Raw genomic sequence first — 11364 nt, forward strand, 5'->3', positions numbered from 1 at the left:
TTACACGTGTGTCTGACCATATGAGAGACACGAGGCAAGGACACATAAAGGAGGAGATTGAAGCTGTGTGTGTATGCTGTAGGCAGGCATCGCTAGAGAGGTTTATCGGTCGGTGTGTGTCGGAAAGGAGTTGTGAAGACTCTGGGAGAACGACCTAAAGAAAAAAATGAATGTGCCCGATGGATAGAATGTCGAGGGAGGGGGAGGGCGAGGAGGGCGTGTGCATGCACGAGAGAAAGTTAGTGGTAGCTACAAAGGTTAGAGGATTGTGTGGGTGCAAGAGACTAACAAAGATCATAATTTGATATGAAAGCGGATTTATATATTTGAATAGGAGATCATAGTGTTTTAAACATTGCATGCATGAATATAGTGGTGATACGCATGTTGTGCACATGTTATACCATAATGTGATAATGCATGGCGTTTGCAACTCACAGCTAAATGTCGAACAATCTAAACCATACTATACATCAAACAATCTCACATTTTATTTGAATTTGTGATAATGTGCGGCATTTGCAGCTTACAACTAAATATCGAGCAATCTAAACAATACTATATATCGAATATTCTCACATTTTATTTGAATTTGTGGTAATGTGTGGTGTTTGCAACTCACATCTAAATACTTATAGGCGTAGGGGGTGGGGCACCATACATAATGTGATAAACACATTATACATATGAGACATGGTTTAGATTATGAAGATTTAGCTAGAGATAGAAATGTAATGTGATTTGAAATCAAAATAAAGTGGATTCAAAAAATCTAGTTCGAGTTCATATAGTACACATAGTTCATATGTAACTCGAGACTAATCATGTGGTGTGCTGTGAAGATAATACACAAACGATGGTTTAACTTGACAATAATGATGATTGTAGATCTTATTAAAACAGAGAAACAAATTCAAATGCTTTGACTTCACAACAATCATTACTATAGATCTTATTCAAATTTAGTTCATATTGAAGTGGTAGTATATACGTTTGGAATGCACTAAAACGTTCATTTGAGTAGTAGGTTGCATGCATTATACACGTAGCAAAATATTTTAATTGAACATAACATGAATTCAAAGTTTTGAATGACATTTGTTGTGCGCATTGATTTGGTACAGTACACGTTAGGCTTGTCCAAAAATTTCAACCCGCACCTTGTTAGCCCAAAATATTTAAGATATATCTTTGTCTCGTTGTGCTCCGACAACTCCCTCCATCTCAACACGCGCCTTGCTATTCCGAAATTACAACGCGCGCGAAAACTCCCACCTCCTATAAAATCCCGACACGTGAAATGCCCGTGGTACCCCTTGTAACGCCCCGGATACAACTTTCCATATTCGTAACTCCGACTCTTGCCATTTCCGGCTATGTGATTTATTATTTCCTCCGTGGTTGGGTTTTTGTCTGTTGTTTTGCATTTTGTTCTTGTTATGCATCTCGTCTCATGTCATCATCTGCATTTTTTCCAAAACTTGCATCCGTTGGGGTTCCGCCGTTCTCTCCGTTGTCCGTTCCGAGTCCGGACACACTCGCACGCGCCCGCGGCACCTCCGTAATATTATTTTATAAGCGGCATAAAAATGTCCTCGGAATGGGTTGCAACTTGTCGTGCGGTATTATTATAGTGTAGACAGAGCGCCTGCCAAGTTTCATCGCATTCGGAGTTCATTTGACTGCCCAACCATTAAATATATATAACCGCGATATAGTCGGTCTAGCGTCGGACGTTTTCGGTATCCGGAAGCTGTTGCCGGGCCTCTCTTCTCTCCTCTCCTCTCAGCCCGAGGCCTCTCATCACAGCCCGTCTAGCCCTCCTACACTTCCCCTCGATCCGGAGCCATCCGAAAACCCCTCCTAAGCCCCCTAACCCTAGCCACCTACCCTATATAATCAACCCCTAGTCCATTTTTGGGAATTTCCTAGCCTCCACCTACCCCTAGCCTTCTCCCACCTCGCAGCCTCCGCCCCCTCCTCGAAAATCGCGCCCCCAATCATCAACCGCCGCCTCCTCCTTGATTTCCGGCGCTAACTAGCCTCCCTCCACCACTTGGCGCTGCCCTAGAGGTCAGCCGCCACCGCGCCATCGCCCTCCACCTCTCCCTGCGAGCAATGTTGCCTCCCCCTCAGCCTCCTCCGCCGCTGGCCCGCTCCAGCCCGTCCACGGCCTGCCCCGGGCCAGATCTGGTCCCGGAGGGAGCCCGTGCGCCGCCACCCTCCCGAGCGCCCCGCGTCTCTCGCTCCCGATCTGGATCGAGGGGAGGAGCCCCTCGACCCCGAGCCCTCGTCGCCGGCGCCCGTCGCATCGCCCCGGCCTCCTCCTTCCTCTGCCTCGACGTGCCTCCCCCGCAGGTCGCTGCCCTGTCACCCCTCTTCCTCTCCTTCCTCTCTCCCTGACCCGATCTCCATCTCCCTCCCACTCTGCAGGACGCCATGGAGCTCCGCCCGTCGTCGGTAGTCCTCGCCGTCGCCGGGAACCGGTTTCCCCCACCAGATCTGGCGCGGGTCTGCCCGTCCTTGGTCTCCCCTTGCGCCTTTGGCTCCCGTCGCCGTCCCAGCAGCACTCCGCCACCCTGGCCTCGGATCCGGCCGGTTCCCGTGGTCCCTCGTCGCCGGCCAGAACCACCCTCCGCTGCTGCCTCGCCGCCGGGGTCCTCAGCGCCGCCGCGCCTGCTGCCTCCCCTGCTTCCCGTCGAACCGATCTAGCCTAGCTCCAGATTCGCAGGCCTCCAGGCCCAGCCGCATCGCCCCCAGGCCCAGCGCCCCTTCCGGCCGGCCCAGCTTCCAGCAAGGCCCAGTCGCGCCAGATCCGGCCTGCTTCGACCTCCTCCACCGACCGGCCCATGAGGCCTGGTGAGCAGCCCCGCCCTGTGCACTGTTGGCCCCAACAGCAGATTTAGCCCGCATACGTTTTTTTCTAGATCTGCGAATTTAGCCTTTTAACCAGTGATTTACCTATTTTACAGAAAACCCCCTAGATTTCATGCATATAAAAACTCACAAATGGTGCATCGGATTAAAATGATTTATATATGTAAAATGCTCAGAAAATTGTGTAGATTATTAATATGCCATTTTCATCCCATGTTAAAATGTTTAACATGCTGTTTGTGTTTATTTTGCATAATGCCATGCTAAAATGCTTTATTTCATAACTAAATAACTGTAGCTCCGAATTTAATAAACTTTATATGTAAATGGGGTGGAAAAATTCCTAGTTTAACATGGTGCACTTTATTTTCCTGTTTAACAACATTAAAATTGTGTTTAGGGCAGAACAGTACCGAATCTAAAATATGGACATGAGGATTTTCCGGAATTGTTGTTTGTTGTTCCAGCCTCATTTAAACTTGTCTAGATAGGTAGTTTTCTTGTGCTTCACCCCTTGCCATGCTAATAACATTTAATATTGTTGGGTACATAACCGAGATCAAACTAAATAATTGCATGTGGTGTTTTGTCAATATGCAACTCGTTGCCTATTGAGCTCCACTTAATTTGTAGTATTGTGTGTTGCAGTTTGCCATGCCATGCCTCATTAAACCGTACATGCATCATACTTGGTTGTGCATCGTGCCATGTCTATGTGATGGTTGTTTACCATGTTGTTTGTTTCTTTCCGGTGTTGCTTCTTAGTTCCGGTAATGTTGCGAATGTGAGGATTCGTTCGACTACATCCGTTCATCTTCTTCATGGACTCGTTCTTCTTCCTAGCGGGATTTCAGGCAAGATGACCGCTACCCTGGATCTCACTACTATCATTGCTATGCTAGTTGCTTCGTTCTATCGCTATGATGCGTTACCTATCTTTTGTTCCTCAAGCCTCCCAAATTGCCATGAACCTCTAACCTTTGACACCCTTCCTAGCAAACCGTTGCTTGGCTATGTTACCGCTTTGCTCAGCCCTCTTATAGCGTTGCTAGTTGCAGGTGAAGTTGAAGATTGCTCCATGGTGGACAGGATTTTGGTTGGGATATCACAATATCTCTTATATTATTAATGCATCTATATACTTGGTAAAGGGTGGAAGGCTCGGCCTTATGCCTGGTGTTTTGTTCCACTCTTGCCGTCCTAGTTTCCGTCATACCGGTGTTATGTTTCCGGATTTTGCGTTCCTTACGCGGTCGGGTGATTTATGGGACCCCCTTGACAGTTCGCTTTGAATAAAACTCCTCCAGCAAGGCCCAACCTTGGTTTTACCATTTGCCTCACCACCACCTATATTTCCCTTGGGAGTAATTAACCCAAGGGTCATCTTTATTACAGCCACCCCCCCGGGCCAGTGCTTGTCTAAGTGTTGGTCCGAACCAGAGCCACTTGCAGCGCCACCTCGGGGAAACTCGAGGGCTGGTTTTAGTTGTATGTAGTGTTCATCCGGTGTTGCCCTGAGAACGAGATATGTGCAGCTCCTATCGGGATTGTCAGCGCATCGGGCGGTCTTGCTGGTCTTGTTTTACCATTGTCGAAATGTCTTGTAAACCGGGATTCCGAGTCTGATCGGGTCTTCCTGGGAGAAGGTCTATTCCTTCGTTGATCGCGAGAGCTTGTCATGGGCTAAGTTGGGACACCCCTGCAGGGTATAATCTTTCGAAAGCCGTGCCTGCGGTTATTGGCAGATGGGAATTTGTTAATGTCCGGTTGTAGATAACTTGACACTAGATACGAATTAAAACGCAACAACCGCGTGTGTAACCGTGATGGTCTCTTCTCGGTGGAGTCCGGGAAGTGAACACGGTTTCTGTGTTATGTTTGACGTAAGTAGGAGTTCAGGATCACTTCTTGATCATTGCTTCACGATCGTTCCTTTTGCTCTCTTCTCGCTCTTATTTGCGTATGTTAGCCACCATATATGCTTAGTCGCTGCTGCAACCTCACCACTTTACCCCTTCCTTTCCCATTAAGCTTTGCTAGTCTTGATACCCATGGTAATGGGATTGCTGAGTCCTCGTGGCTCACAGATTACTACAACAACATTTGCAGGTACAGGTTATGCGATGATCTTGACGCGAGAGCGATGCTTGCTTGTGTTGAGTTCTTCTTCTGCTTCTTCGATCAGGGGATAGGTTCCAGGTCGGCAGCCTGGGCTAGCAGGGTGGATGTCGTTTGAGTTTCTGTTTGTGTTTCATCCGTAGTCGGATGATGCTCTGATGTATTGTGATGTTGTATTCGTGTGGCATTGTTTGCCTCTTGTATGTATCCCCATCTATTATGTAATGTTGATGTAATGATATCCACCTTGCAAAAGCGTTTCAATATGCGGTTCTATCCTTGGTGGGACCTTCGAGTCTCTTTAGGATAGTATCGCATATTGGGCGTGACACCCCTGAACCGAAAGAACCGCCTCAAATCGGTGGGGGGTACTTTTGTAACTTACCCCACATTTCAGACAAGCGCGTCTCTAAGCCATGGTTCCCCACTGCCATCCCATCCGCCCACCCATTCATACACCGAGGCTGCGAAAACCCACGATGAAACCCCACACCCTGCTTCGTCCGCCACCCAGCCGGAGCCTCTTCCCCGACGATGTCGTCCACAGCAATACCTCGACGTCCCTCATCCACCGTACCGGATGAGGATCCGTCGTCGATCTCATCGTCCCGCCGGTTCAGCCACCCCGTCCTCCACCTCCAAGGAGATGCCCCAACGTTCCCCTCGTCTTTCGCACCACCTCCATTCCCACACAGCCGTCTTCACCTGCACCACCGGAAGAGCATCATCATCACTGTTTCCTCGGATGAAGTTGTGGCCTAATCGGAGCCACCAAAGAGGTTGTACACTAATCGCCACATTTTCTTCTTCATTCGATCTCACGGTGCTGCCGGCGCTCGGTCCCGAGCCGACATGGCGCGGCTCCATCCACGGCGGTGTCGCCAACCACTTCCTCCATGGAGTCTCTCCCTCGATGGCGGCGTCCACATCAGTAGGAGCTGCTGCTGCTTTAGCTCTCGCTCGCGCTGCTGCTCTGCTCTTGCTCTCGGTCCCCTGCCTGGTCTGCTCTGCTCTTGCTCATGCTGCTGCTCTCGCTCTTGCTCTTGCTTGCGATGTTGCTCCGATTTGGCTACACTTCAGTCGACTGAATCGACTTTTGGGTCAGTCAATTTTCAAGGGGTGGGCTCGCCGGGGTGAAGGAAGAACCAGCCGCAGCAGGGAGGGGGGCTCGCCGGAGAGGTACCCCACTATCTATCTTAGGGTTCAGGATGGGGGCGGTGATCGCCGGCGGTGGCGGGGCGGTGGCGTGGGGATCGCCGGAGAAAAAGTTCGGCACGGTGGGGGGCTAGAGGGATGGCCGGGGCGGTGACAGACCGGTGGTGGGGAGTCTTTTCGGGGCGGGCGGGGTGGCGCACCGCCGGCCACGGGCGGCGGGGGGCTGCTGTTTGGCCGGTGGTGGCTGGCGGCTCAGGGGCGTGGAGGTTGAAGATGAACCACAAGCCCTTGATTTCGTATCCAACGGCTGCAAAATCGACTGACCAGAGATGAAAAAGTCTGTCGACCGATGTGTAGCCTCACCTAGTGCGTTCAGTTTCGACAGCAAAACTCAGTTTCGACAGCAAAATTCAGTTTCGACAGTTAGGTTCAGTTTCGACAGTTAAGTTCAGTTTCGACAGTTAAGTTCAGTTTCGACAGTTAAGTTCAGAGATGAGCGGCTGATGTATTGTAGATCTAGCACTTTGTGGTTATGTATTTTACGCCATGTATTGGAGATGCTATTAGAATTCCACTCAGGTTAACGTTGTTCGTTGTCTCTCTTGTCCTGCTTCAGCCTCGGCGTCATACAACTCACTGGAGCTGCTCCAACGACGAAACCCTACATCACAGCGGAGCAGTACCTCGGGCTCCATCTCCAGACGCCTAAGATCTTCTTCCCCTCCTCCGATAGCAAAGTCAGCCAGAGCATCCTCACCGGCCAAACCAATCACGTTGAGATCGACATGGCTTCGCCAAAGAGGTTGTACACTTGTTGCATCTCTTTTTTACTCTACATGTTATATATATTGTCCACTGAGCACACGGATTTGTTCCTTTAGTGTCTCCTTGAAAGAAAAAACGTAGGAATTTTAATTTTCACTTGTCCTCCTTTTCAAATTCCTATTCATGAAGCACAAGACTAAGAGATAGTAGCATAATAGCATTATAACCGTACATTTTCTTGTGGTTTGACTTAATCTCACCATGCTTCTTTGCATCATGCGATCTTCCAATTGTTGTGAATCAAACACCCAGATTGGCAGAAATCATGTGTTTTTAAATTCTCTATTTTGCACGTGCATTCCTATCCTATTCTTGTCTATTTCCTATCCCTGCATTGTTGGAATCCTCCAATTCAAATGAGCCCTTACAGAATTACTTCTCTTAAAGATAGTTGTCAAAGAAAACCTTGTGTGGTTTGTCCCGCTCCTGCTGCGCCGTCGTCCACCCCAGCTCAGCTGCTCCAACGACAGAAGGGTCCAGCACAGCAGGGATCTGGCCTCCAGACTGTCTTTCGCCGCCTTAGATCTTCTTCCCCGCCGTTGACAGCCATGAAAACTGCATTACCATCATCAACCGAGCAGATGACCTCGAGGACTACACGGGTCCGCAAGAGAGGTCGCACTCTTTCGTGTCTGCTTACATTATGCATCGCTTAATATTACATGCTACTTTATCGTCCTGTTCACCGATTAGACTCTGAGTCAGCTCCAAACTAATGGTCAAACTTGAATTTTTTAATGGTCGTGGGGTACATATCGGGGCCGGTATCAATAGTATCTATCTACTATCTGGTTAATCTCCGGTGTCTACTATGTGTTTCATGTTGGGTGGGAAACAAACAGTAAAGAAGCCATTATCTGTATTTATTAACTGAAGCCATTTTTTGCCTGCTATTATTGGTTTTGGGTCTATCCACAGGTTGCTACCATCACTCTGGATTTCTGCATGCACTCCTTACATAATCTCACTATGTTTTATTCCTATGCATGACAGTTATTGTGAACAATGGAACTGAACATGTAGAGCAAAAGAGACGAGCCTTGCATGGCAATATAATTTCATGCAGACGTCGCTCCATGGTAGGCGCAAAGGAAGCCCCCCTCCATGCATTTTGGATTGTAATCGAGAGGAAGATATCTGTTCTGAGGGGGATTCAGAAGGAGAAGAAAACTCCTATTTACCCCCCGAGGTCTTCGCTCTAACTTGGCATGCTGATGTTGGTTATATCATGCATATGGTGTCTTGCATTGCTTAATTTATACATCAAATATGTCATCTGCTTATGAGGGAGTCATGGATTAGGGGGTGTCCGGATAGCCGAACTATCACCACTGGCCGGACTCCTGGACCGTGAAGATACAAGATTGAAGACTTCGTCCGGTGTCTGGATGGGACTTTCCTTGGCGTGGAAGGCAAGCTTGGCGATACGGATATGTATATCTTCTACCATTGTAACCGACTCTGTGTAACCCTAGCCCTCTCCGGTGTCTATATAAACTGGAGGGTTTTAGTCCGTAGGACGAACAACAATCATACCATAGGCTAGCTTCTAGGGTTTAGCCTCTTTGATCTCGTTGTACATCTACTCTTGTACTACCCATATCATCAATATCAATCAAGCAAGAGTAGGGTTTTACCTCCATCGAGAGGGCCCGAACCTGGGTAAAAACATCGTGTCCCTTGTCTCCTATTACCATCCACCTAGACACACAGTTCGGGAACCCCTACCCGAGATTCACCGGTTTTGACACCGGCATTGGTGCTTTCATTGAGAGTTCCTGTGTGTCGTCACCTTTAGGCCCGATGGCTCCTTTGATCATCAACAACGACACAGTCCAGGGTGAGACTTTTCTCCTCGGACAGATTTTCGTATTCGGCGGCTTTGCACTGCGGGCCAATTCACTTGGCCATCTGGAGCAGATCAAAAGCTACGCCCCTGGCCATCAGGTCAGATTTGGGAGTTTGAACTACACGACTGACATCCGCGGAGACTTGATCTTCGACAGATTCGAGCCACAGCCAAGCGCGCCGCACTGTCTCGATGGGTATGATCTAGATCTGCCGCTGAACAGTGCCTTGGAGGCCGCACCAGCATCCGCTCCGACCCTTAGCTTGGAGCCAACTTCGCCGATCGAGGACGAGTGGCTGGACACCGCCTCGAGGGCAACGATCTCTACGGTGATTGAGCCGAACACCATCCCTGTCCTTTGCAAAGCCCATGACTCCGAGGTGCCGGACTCCTCTCCGGACTCCGAACCTCCCGCGCCCCTGCCAATCAAATCTGATTGGGCGCCGGTTATGGAGTTCACTGCCGCGGACATCTTTCAGCACTCGCCCTTTGGCGACATCCCGAGTTCACTAAAGTCTCTCTCTTTATCAGGAGAGCCCTGGCCGGACTATGGTCAGGAAGGTTGGGATGCGGACCACGAAGAAATTCAACACCCACCCACCACCCACTTTGTAGCCACTATCGATGATTTAACCGACATGCTCGACTTCGACTCCGAAGACATCGACGGTATTGACGACGATGCAGGAGACAACCAAGAACCAGCGCCTACAGGGCACTGGAAGGCCACCTCGTCATACGACATATACATGGTGGACATCCCAAAAGATGGGAATGGCAATGGAACAGCGGAGGATGACCCCTCCAAGAAACAGCCCAAGCGTCGGCGTCAGCGGCGCCGCTCTAAATCCCGCCACAGCAAAAATGGTGATTCCGGCATGGGAGATAATAACACCCCGGACAGTGCCGAAGACAACCCCCTCCAGCAGGATTCAACACAGGAGGAGGGAGAAGCCAGCCCTCATGATAGAGCGGCAGACAGAGAGGTAGAGGACAATAATTATATGCCTCCCTCCGAAGATGAAGCAAGCCTCGACGACGACGAATTTGTCGTGCCCGAGGATCCCGTCGAACAAGAGCGTTTCAAGCGCAGGCTTATGCCCACGGCAAGCAGCCTTAAGAAAAAGCAGCAGCAGCTTAGAGCTGACCAAGACTTGCTAGCTGATAGATGGACCGAAGTCCTTGCAGTCGAAGAGTATAAACTCGATCGCCCCTCCAAGAGCTACCCAAAACGCAGGCTGCTAACCAAATTAGAGGAGGAAGCACCCAAACCTACATCACCAGTGCATGACGCGGCCGACTGACCACCTCGTGGCCGCGACAGAGAGGCCTCTAGGCCCTCCACTAAAGCTGCACCCCGGCATCCCTCGAAAAGTACAAAGCCACGGTGAAATGCGCCATACTTGCGAGACATATTGGAGGACAAGGCAAGGCAAATAAGATCGATCTACGGATCGCGTGGGCGCCCCACGACACGTGATGACAACCGTCACACCGGGTACAACAATTTCAGCTGGGCCGAACACAGTAGACAAAGCTCATTTGAGCTGCATCGTGATATAGCCCAATACAGAGGCGCCGCACACCCACTATGCTTCACAGACGAAGTAATGGATCATCAAATCCCCGAGGGTTTCAAACCCATAAACATTGAATCATATGACGACACAACAGATCCGACGGTTTGGATCGAGGACTATCTCCTTCACATCCACATGGCCCGCGGTGATGATCTACACACCATCAAATACCTCCCACTCAAGCTTAAAGGACCAGCTCGACATTGGCTCAACAACTTGCCAACATAATCAATTGGTTGTTGGGAAGACCTGGAAGCCGCATTCCTTGATAACTTCCAGGGCACATATGTGCGACCACCAGACGCTGATGACCTAAGCCACATAATTCAGCAGCCAGATGAATCGGCCAGACAATTCTGGACACGGTTCTTCACCAAGAAAAATCAAATCGTTGACTGTCCGGATGCAGAGGCCCTTGCAGCCTTCAAACATAACATCCGCGACGAGTGGCTTGCCCGGCACCTAGGACAGGAAAAGCCGAAATCCATGGCAGCCCTCACATCACTCATGACCCGCTTCTGCACGGGAGAGGACAGCTGGCTAGCTCGCAGTAACAACCTGACCAAAAACCCTGGTAGTTCGGATACCAAGGACAGCAATGGCAGGTCACGTCGCAACAAGCACAAGCGCCGCATTAACAGCGATAATGCTGAAGATACGACAGTTAATGCCGGATTCAGAGTCTCTAAACCCGATCAGCGGAAAAAGCCATTCAAAAGAAATACTCAGGGCCCGTCCAATTTGGACCAAATACTCGTTCGCTCGTGCCAGATACACGGCAGCCCCGAAAAACTAGCAAACCACACCTACAGGGATTGTTGGGTGTTCAAGCAGGCAGGCAAGTTAAATGCCGAAAACAACGACAAGGGGCTGCATACCGATGACGAGGAGGAGCCCCAGCCGCCGAACAATAGAGGACAGAAGGGCTTTCCCCCACAAGTACGGATGGTGAATATGATA

Source organism: Triticum dicoccoides, chromosome 2B (assembly GCF_002162155.2).
Source record: "Triticum dicoccoides isolate Atlit2015 ecotype Zavitan chromosome 2B, WEW_v2.0, whole genome shotgun sequence".
In the NCBI taxonomy this organism is placed as follows: domain Eukaryota; kingdom Viridiplantae; phylum Streptophyta; class Magnoliopsida; order Poales; family Poaceae; genus Triticum; species Triticum dicoccoides.